We start from the raw sequence: 9,321 nt of genomic DNA on the forward strand, positions 1-9,321 counted from the left end.
GCATGCAGTATTTAGGAAGTTCTACTTCCCACATACCTCCTTCATAGTCACTCTCTAAGGCAGTGGTTCTCAACCTTGGCTACACATTAGAATCACCTGGGAATCTTTTTAAAATCCTGATTTCTGGGCCTCATCCTCCGGAAGTTCTGTTTCTTTGTTTATCTCTACAGCCTTGCTCCAGATGCACGTAATTCCAATAACTGTGATATGCCCAGCCAGGTATCATGATGTCATCTCATACCAGAACCAGAAACATCATCTTTCTGAGATGATTAAGCACTTAGCACTCACTGTGCCTGGCACATAGCAGGTACTCAAAGGAAAGCTACTATTTCTCAGTTCTCTATCATTCCCCCCACTCCCCATTGGGGAAGTCTTCCTTAAACAATTTTAATGCCTTCCTGCATTTTACCTTCTATGGGCCATCTTTGCTTAACAAAACATGCAGAAAAACTTACATTCAAGATCTGACATTCAAGACCTATAAAATGATGCCACCACAGGTTTATATTCACCACTCCCCTGTCCATGCACCAAACTCCATTTGTGCTGATCATTTGTCTGTTTCTCTCTGCTTTACTCTGGGTTGCAGGAACCTACGATATAAATATTTCTCTCTTTTCCGCAACCAGCACAGCTAGAGAGCGGACAGGAGTCCTGAGTAGGGTTGACGGGGGATTGAGAAAACGAAAGAGACAGACACAAAGACAGTAGGGAAAGCTGGGACCGGTGGGACAGCTGTCCTCTGATAGAGAGACAGTTGACCCAGAGCGATACAGTGTGTTTATTTTATACAGTAAGATACCAGGAAGTTTTACTAAAGTTTAAGATAAAGAAAATATGTGCATTCTTGTGTCTTTGTAATCATCATCACTTCTGGGTGGGCCCAGATAATCGTGTTTGTTCCTGGTGCCTGGCTGGATTTTGACAATGAAATCCACCCCCTGGCGCCTGAGCTAAAAGTCAGACTGACAACACACCTGCCTCTGGCAAGGTATGTTTCCAGGGCATGGCTCTGCCAGTCGCCACTAGATTCAGACGACAGTCAGCTCAGGGGTCTTTCCCAGACACTTTCTACACTACATTTCTCGAATTCCCTTGCCAACTACCTTTCAGGTAAGACAATGCCCTGAAGACTGGAGAGCAGAAGGGGAGAAGTCAGGGTATTTATCTCCTTCTGTACCCTGAGTTGGGTTGTGGCTCTGCCATTTCCCAGATCTCACCAGGCAGCCTCCCACCTATTGGCCCAGGCTTCTGGGTTCTGGTAACACCATCTCCTCCCATTCTCTCTCTAGCACAAGGGGTGATAGAGGTTTCCTACTGTTGCCATCTCTGGGTGACCTACACTTTCAGCATTTCTACCACCTGTGTAACAATCCCTTATATTAAACTAGAGGCCCGGTGCACAAAAATTTGTGCACTTGGGGTGGGGGGTATCCCTAAGCCCGGCCTGTGCCCTCTCACAGTCTGGGACCCCTTGGGGGATGACCACCTGCTGGCTTGGGCCTGCTCCCCGGGGGACTGGGCCTAAGCTGGCAGTCAGACATCCCTCTGGCAGCCTGGCAGCCCTCGGAGGATGTCTACTTGCCAGCGGGGAGCAGACCTAAGCTGCAGTCAGACATCCTTAGTGCTGCTGAGGAGGCAGGAGAGGCTCCCACCACCACCGCTGTACTGGCAGCCATCAGCCTGGCTTGTGGCTGAGCAGAGCTCCCCCATGTGGAAGCTCACTGACTACCAGAGGGCAGCTCCTGCATTGAGCGTCTGCCCCCTGGTGGTGAGTGTGTGTCATAGTGACCAGTCATTCCCAGTCTTTCTGCTGTTAGGGTCAGTTTGCATATTACCCTTTTACTATATAGGATAGAGGCCTGGTGCACGGGTGGGGGCCGGCTGGTTTGCCCTGAAGGGTGTCCCGGATCAGGGTGGGGGTCCCGCTTGGGTGCCTGGCCAGCCTGGGTGAGGGGCTGATGGCTGTTTGCAGCTGGTCACACCCCCTTCAGGGTGGGGGTCCCCACTGGGGTGCCTGGCCAGCCTGGATGAGGGGCTGATGGCTGTTTTTAGGCTGGCCACACCTCCTTTAGGGTGGGGGTCCCCACTGGGGTGCCTGGCCAGTCTGGGTGAGGGGCTGAGGGCCATTTTCAGGCTGGCTGGCAACTGAAGCTCCCAGCCTCTCCATTTTTTTTTCTTTTTTTTTTTTTTCTTATTCTGGGATTTATTTACCTTCTATAATTGAAACTTTGTTACCATCACTGGAGCTGAGAGCCAGCTCCTACTCGCTCCAGCTCTGAGGCCACGGCCTGCTGAAAGCAGGTATCTGGAATTTGTTTAGCTTCAAAAAATTGAAACTTTGTTGCCATCACTGGAGCTGAGAGCCGGCTCCTACTCGCTTCAGCTCTGAGGCCACGGCCTGCTGAAAGCAGGTATCTGGGGTTTGTTTAGCTTCTATAATTGAAACATTGTTGCTTTCAGGCTCAGAGCCGAGCCGTGGCAGGCGGGGAACCTTGGCTTCCTCCATCACTGGAGCAAGCAAGCCTCCTGCTTGCTTCAGCTGCCGGCCGCCATCTTGGTTGGGTTAATTTGCATATTGTGCTGATTAGCCAATGGGAGGCGTAGCGAAGGTATGGTCAATTACCATGTTTGTCTATTATTAGATAGGATTCTCTAGAGCAGCAGTTCTCAACCTGTGGGTCACGACCCCTTTGGCGGTCGAATGACCCTTTCACAGGGGTCGCCTAAGACCATCCTGCATATCCGATATTTACATTATGATTCATAACAGTAGCAACATTACAGTTATGAAGTAGCAATGAAAATAGTTTTATGGTTGGGTCACAACATGAGGAACTGTATTTAAAGGGCCAGAAGGTTGAGAACCACTGCTCTAGAGTGATGTGTATTTCTGCCTGACCTGACTAATACATTTCAGCCAAACCAAGCTGGTTGATATTGAATGCTTGCAGGCAGTCAACATACACTGAGTTTTATGCATGCCAGGTACTGTGCTAGATACAGTGAGTTTTCATCATTTATGTCTTTGTTCATATGGTTAACTCCTCTAATATCTTTTTCTTACCTCCATCCCACCTAATAAAATACTACTACCTTTCAGGCCTATTCAGAAACCAATATTTGGAGCATCTACTCTGTGCGAGGCATTGTGCTTGGTGCTGGGGGTGCCCAGGGAAGGAACAGGCTCATCCCAGGCATCACAGAGCTGACAGTCTACATTTCTTCATGAAATCCTTTTTCATGTTTTCTCCACTGATGTGTATACTCTTGAATTTCCCATTTTACTGTGCTTATTTTTATTTTATTTGTACTTAAGAACTTAGCAAATACAACTTATTTTTATGTAACTGTTCCATATGCATGTACATATGGAACATATATATTATATACATATACAAAAGTTTAGGTAAACCTATGAGGTAGGTGTTATCCTCATTTTATAACTGAAGAAACGGGCACAGAGAGGTTAAGTAACCTGCCTGAGGTCACAGAGCAAGTAAGTATAACTCTTTTGTCACATTTCTATTTTATTTTGACCTTGCATTATAGCTATCTGCATACCTACTTCAGTATCACCAGCAGAAACTGCTGAACTTTTTCTTTTACTGTTATAGAATACATGATTTCTAGCTGGAAATATAGCCACCTGGGGGTGAGGGAAGCTATGAGTCCCACCTCTTCATGGGATGTGAGTGAAAGTGTATATGCAACTTATGGAAAATGTCCTTCAAAGAAAGGTGAGTTTAGAGAGGAACTGTGTGTTGACCTGATGATAGAGGCAGAAGCAATCATCTTGGAACAAGAGTGGAGAGTTGTATTTTGAGGAAGAAACAATGAGGAGAAGCCTGGTTCTCTTATGATCAAATAGCTATCATTCCCTGGAAACCTCTATCTTGCCAAATCCACTGTTATTTTGAGTTTCCTGTCACTCATAGCCAAAACCAATCCTAATTAATTAATGGAATCAATCCATGGCTCTCTGTCCCTCACTAGGATAACTCTAAGAAAATGCTATTGATCTCATTCCTCTTTATATTTCCTTCCAACACAGTTCCTTGCACAAAGCCAATACTCAAAAAATAGATTAGATACAAAATTGAAAGTGGATGAGGTTTTATTGATATATATTTCCTAGGCAGTGCCCACCTATCTAATAGCATAGCCTCTTTGGCACTGAAACCTGGAGAATAGAAAACCAATAACAAAAACTAAACCTGGATTTTTCTGAGTGCATAGTGCATGAGAACTAAAGACCATTGATACAAAAGAACTGTGGGGACAGTGGGTGTAAAGCAGGGGCTAGGGATGGCAAAAGCTTAACCCGGGGGCCTCAGAACTGGGCGCATGGGCACAGGCCGCTGTAAATGAAGTGGCTAATTACCAAGACCAGCATCTCCAAGGTGCTGCTCAGTGGCACAATGAAGGGGGGCCTGGGAGAGGTTATATTTTTTTAAATGCTGATGGGATATAGAAAGTCCCTGATCAGCAAAAAGTTGAAATGAAACCACTCCTGGCCACTGGTCTTTAGAGTCTGTATTGGCCATAAGTGGCAATAAGATGGGAACGTCTCCACCCTTGTGGCAGCTCCCACTTTGTCAATACCTTCCTGGAATCCTGGGCACAGCTATAGAAGAGAGCACACACAAAATAGGTCCTCAAACATGAGCATCTTCAGTTTTCCCTTCACCTTCATGCTTTTATCTCTGTCCTCGTCCTACTTGCCTCAGGAAAGGAGGCGTTTTTCCATCATCCTAAGCTAATCCTTTCATCTTATAACATCTTTGCACTATAATTTTCTCATCTGTAAAATGAGGGTAATTCATACTTCTTAAAATTTGGGAGATAATTAAATGGTAAGTGTTAAAGTTGCTGCCATACAGCAATAGTTTAGAAAAATATGAGATGTGGCCCCTTTCCTCTTCATTCCCTTCTCTAGAGGAAACTTCCATCAGTTCTTGGAGGTAACACTTTCTCCTGGTTCCCTTCCTACCCTCTCTAGCTACCTTCTTGGCTTCTTTGAAGACCTCATTAACCTTTGTCTATCCTTCAAATATCTGTGCTCTGGGTTTCTGTTCTCAACTGTCATCTCTTCTCACTCCACACTCCCTGAATGATCTTGTCTAAGTCCAGAGTTTTAAATGCCATCTGTAGGATAATGAATTTTAAATCTCAAGCCTAGATCCATCTCCTGGGCGCCACACTGTCTCTTCTTTTCCTTTGCTCTCTTTCCACATACCTACTTTCCTTTGGTTCTTTCATTCAATTAATACATTTATTGAGAGCTTGCTGAGTGCTGGGCATTTGCACATCCAATTGCCACTGTACATCTTCTCCAGGGATGTTCCACAGAGGCCTCAGACTCAACACAGGCAGATCTGTACTGGTACGTACTTTCCCCCCAAACCATTCTCTCTCCTTAGTTGTCCCAGTGGATATTTTGGCATCCACCCATCTGCCCTAATTTGAAATGGGAGGCTTTTCTCACTATTTCCTCCTTCTCCACCAGATATCCCTTAATTCATCAAATAAATACCATCAATTCAACCTCCCTTGATATGTCTCCAATTTGTACACTTATATGTCTCCCCAAACCACCTTCTCAATTCCAACCCTCACCATTTTCTTGCTTAGATAATTCCAACTGCCCTGACTGGTATTCCGGCCTCTGGTCTGTGTGATTTCAGCCTGGGATCCACACTGCAGCCAGTGGGATAATACAAGACACACCCCCCTATAAAAGCTACTCAGTGACTTCCCATTGTTTTAGGGTAAAGTCCACACCCTGTAACATGGTGTACATGACCTTCAGGACACAGTGCCTGCTGGAATCATTCTGTAAAGAGTTATCTTGTTCACATGCTTCTCCACTCTTAGTAGGAGGGTGTAGTTATAGCTGAGATCCAGCATCTAGTAGAGTGTAAGGGGTCAATAAATGTTAAATCAAGTTAGGGAAATCTTTAATGGGTATGCAGTAACAGGGCTGCCATGTGCAAGTGATCTAAGAATAGGCACGAAATGCCTTTTCCCCCTTCCTCATTAGCATTAGGGTGTTTTTCCTATACCTTTAAAAATATTAACTTTTCTATTACAGGGTAGGTTTATTATGAAGAAGACTCAAACATTACAAAGAGGTACACAGTAAAAAAAGGAGTCCCCACTCTTCATACCACTGCTGCTCTTGCCCCAGTACCTAACTATTATATTAACATTATTTAACACAAATGGAATAATATTAAACATACTGATTTGCATATCAGCCTTTTCCATTAATCTTGGACATTTTTTCACAGCAGTATATGTAGATCTTCCTTATTTTTTAAAGGTCTGCATTGTACTCAATTATATGACTCTACCACACTTTCTCCAAACAGATAATTATTAACAGACATCTGGGTTATTTCCGTTTGGGGCCATTCTACACAATGCTGCTTTTATGGTAGAGAATTAAATGTCAATCTTTATAATCTATGCAAAAATTGAAAATATTAGAATATTAAAATAGATACCACAACCACGTGGGATTTGTTTCAGGAATGTAAAAAAGATTAAATATTAGAAAATCTGTTAATATATTTCACAATATTAATAAATCAAAGATTATTGAAAAATAGGGATAGATATTTTTCTGGATATACTAGCTGATGCTATTACAAGAATAACAATATGAGGCATAAAAATCAGAAAGGAGAAGGTAAAAATACCATTTGAGCTCCCTTGAAAATATATTTCCAGAAAATACAACTTAGTCAACTAAAAAGCTATTTTTCCTTTTTAATTAATTAAACAATTAAAATATGTTTTTATTGATTTTAGAGAGAGGGGTAAAGGGATAGAGAGGTAGAAACATGAACGCATGCCCCCTACTGGGGATCAAGCCCACAACTTGGTCGTGTGTCCTGACTGGGAATCAAACCAGTGGCCTCTTGGTTCATGGGTTGACACTCAACCACTGAACCACACTGGCCAGGCTATTTTTCCTTTTTAAAAATTGAGATATAATTCACATACCATACAATCACCCATTGATTGATTGATTGATTTTTAGAGAAAGAAGATGGGAGAGAGAGAGTAACATCTATCAGCTGCTTCCTGCATGCCTCCTACCAGGGATCAAGCCAGCAACCCAGACATGGGCTCTGAGTGCAACCTTTCGGTGCATGGGATGACATCCAACCAACTGAGCAAACATTTTTAGAGAGGACTGGCCCTACTGTGATATTAAAATAGCACAGTTCTCAGTCAGAATTAAAACAGGCAGATCAATGAAAGAGAAGAGAGGATCCAGAAACCCAGATGCATATGGAAATTCAGAAAATGACAGAGGGGGCATTTCAACTTAGTGTAGAAAAGGAGAGGCATTCATTATCAGTGATTCTTGGACAAAACTCCCACTTCACTCCTTATTAAAAAATACATTCCAGATGACATAAAGATTTAAATATAAAAATAAAACTATAAACACTAAAATATGATGAAATTATTTAATAATCTGAAGGTAGTATAACCCCAGACCTAAAAGCCATAAAAGAAAAGATTGATAATCCAAATATATGAATGTCAGTAAGGCAAAAAATAACATAAAATACCATAAACAAAACCAAAAGACAAATAACCTGGAAAAGTTTGTAACATAATCACAAAGGGCTGGCTTCCTTAATATGACCAACGATGCAATAGCAAAAGTCAAGAAAAATCACAAAAAGGCAATACAAATTATTCTATGTATGTAAAGATGCCCAGCTTCACTCATAATAAAAGACATGAAACTACAACTAGAAATCTTTTTTGGTAACGTGTGGGCTGTGGGGAAATGAACCACATTGCTGGGGCGAGTAAAATGGTACAGGCTCTATGAGAGCAATTTAACAATACTTATCAAAGAATGCACAAACAAACCTTTGACCCAACAGTTCAACGTCCTAGGAATATACTTACAAGAATGTAAGAACAAGGGTGTTCACCGAAGTATTGTTTGTAATAGGAAAATATTGGATACCTAAATGCCAAACTATTGGGGGCTGTTAAATCTCTATGATACACATGTACAGTGGAACAAGTACCTGCCTTAATAGAAAGAGCAAGTATACCTCAATGTGGAGTTGGGGGGACGAGAAGAGATAAACCAAAGAACTTAAATACTTATATGCATAGTCTATGGACACAGGCAATAGGGTAGTGAAGACCTGAGGGGATGGATAGGGGCTGGGAAGAGGAGGAAAGGGGGTGGGGTGGGGGATGGGAGATATCTGTAATACTATCAACATTAAAAAATATATTTAAAAAGAAAAAAAAATAAAGAGAAAAGAGAAAAAAAAGGGCTAGTATACTACCAATCACCTAAGTGACTGACATCAATAAACACAGAGCAAGACAATAGATATAAAAATGCTAACATGTGCATAAAATCTGAAAATACTAGTATTTCCAAGAAATTATTTTCACCAATGGCTTATAGACTGGGATACAGGAACAATAAGGGTGTTTACTTTTCCTTGTACCTTTCTTGACAATTTCGGATTTTCTAATTTTTGCATGAATGAAGTTTGTTGCAATGGATTTTTTAAAATTCCACTTATTCATTAATTTGCTCGCATTTAATGCGGTGGAATCCTAATCTTGTGCAAAGGTATACACTGTCAGAAGAGGTGCCAGGTGGTAATGGAGGAGCTGACAGGCGGAGGGGACCTGGGACCTCTGCACAGGAATCTAGTGGAGGGGAGCGGGCATTCTGATCAGAAATACAGATTCTGGGCCCCGCCTCCGATCGACTGAATTACCGTCCAGGAATGACGCCCAGAAATCTGCATTTCTGACAGGATTCCACGAGGATTTCCGGCGACAATTTTGAAGCCTTCTGAGTGGGAGGGGCAGTCAGCCGGCACCGCGCAGCGAAGGGAGTAGATGCGTTTTCTGGTGCTTCCTCGCCCCTCCATAGCAGTCACAGTCGCGTTCCCGACAAGGGAGTATCACCCCCGGGCTTGGGGGCAGCTCCCCCAGAGCGCCCGAGACACGGCCTTCCCCGCAATCTCCTTTAAGGACAGACCGCGAGGCCTCGCTCCGCCGCCGCCCGGGGCCGCTCTTCCCAGTTCCCGGATCAGATTCCTGGTCGGCTGTGCCCAGGCCCTGAGACACCACCCCGGGCGGCTGGGGTGATGCGGAATCCGCGTGATCGGCTGTAGGGAGAGGGGCCGCAGAAGCCGAGTGCCGAGGGGAGAGAGAGATTAGGGAGCGGGAAGCGTTAAACAGTTCAGGAAAACGAGAGGAAGCAGAGAAATGACAGGGATTTATAATAAATTGCGAGCAGAAAAAAGGTTA

The sequence above is a fragment of the Myotis daubentonii genome, chromosome 3 (genome assembly GCF_963259705.1).
Source record: "Myotis daubentonii chromosome 3, mMyoDau2.1, whole genome shotgun sequence".
Taxonomy (NCBI): Eukaryota; Metazoa; Chordata; class Mammalia; order Chiroptera; family Vespertilionidae; genus Myotis; species Myotis daubentonii.